This window comes from Opisthorchis viverrini (genome assembly GCF_000715545.1).
Source record: "Opisthorchis viverrini unplaced genomic scaffold opera_v5_9, whole genome shotgun sequence".
NCBI classification, from domain to species: domain Eukaryota; kingdom Metazoa; phylum Platyhelminthes; class Trematoda; order Opisthorchiida; family Opisthorchiidae; genus Opisthorchis; species Opisthorchis viverrini.
In genome coordinates, this window is record NW_008751665.1 from 3,860,920 (window position 1) to 3,861,309 (window position 390).

The following is a 390-nucleotide window of genomic DNA, read 5'->3' on the forward strand; positions in this document are numbered from 1 at the left end:
ATATATATATATATATATATATATATATATATTCGAATATTGTACCAAATGCAGTCCTCGTCAAGCACATTAGTTGGAGAACAGCGCAAACGAGAGTTTTAGTTTGAAATCATTTGAATCACACGTCAATATTCACCCATTTAGCGTTTATCATTTATGCTTATACTGTCTCTATTGTGTGTGACACGAATTTCGTAAACCACATGCTCTCAGCTTTACGAAGCCTCTTGACGCGCTTATCTCCGTCCCTATCATGCCACCATCTTCATCAAACCTTGGAACTAGGTGACTTTTTATATTTGTAATGCACTACTCATAAGGTTGCTGAAAATTCTTCGACAGCTCACGACCGGTTTCGCCCTTCCAGTTTGGGCTCATCAGGTAGGCGCA

At 39.0% G+C, this 390-nt stretch overlaps 2 protein-coding genes across 2 annotated transcripts in view; one reads left to right on the forward strand and one right to left on the reverse strand.

Annotated features, from left to right (window-relative positions):
- T265_00933 (hypothetical protein) overlaps window positions 1–390 on the forward strand; it is a gene marked incomplete at both ends in the record, with an annotated part of 8,378 nt that overhangs the window by 4,283 nt on the left and 3,705 nt on the right. The window lies entirely within an intron of this gene.
- The window catches only part of T265_12670 (hypothetical protein), a gene marked incomplete at both ends in the record, with an annotated part of 3,997 nt that overhangs the window by 3,339 nt on the left and 268 nt on the right, over window positions 1–390 (reverse strand). The gene's annotated exons all lie outside the window — the stretch shown is intronic.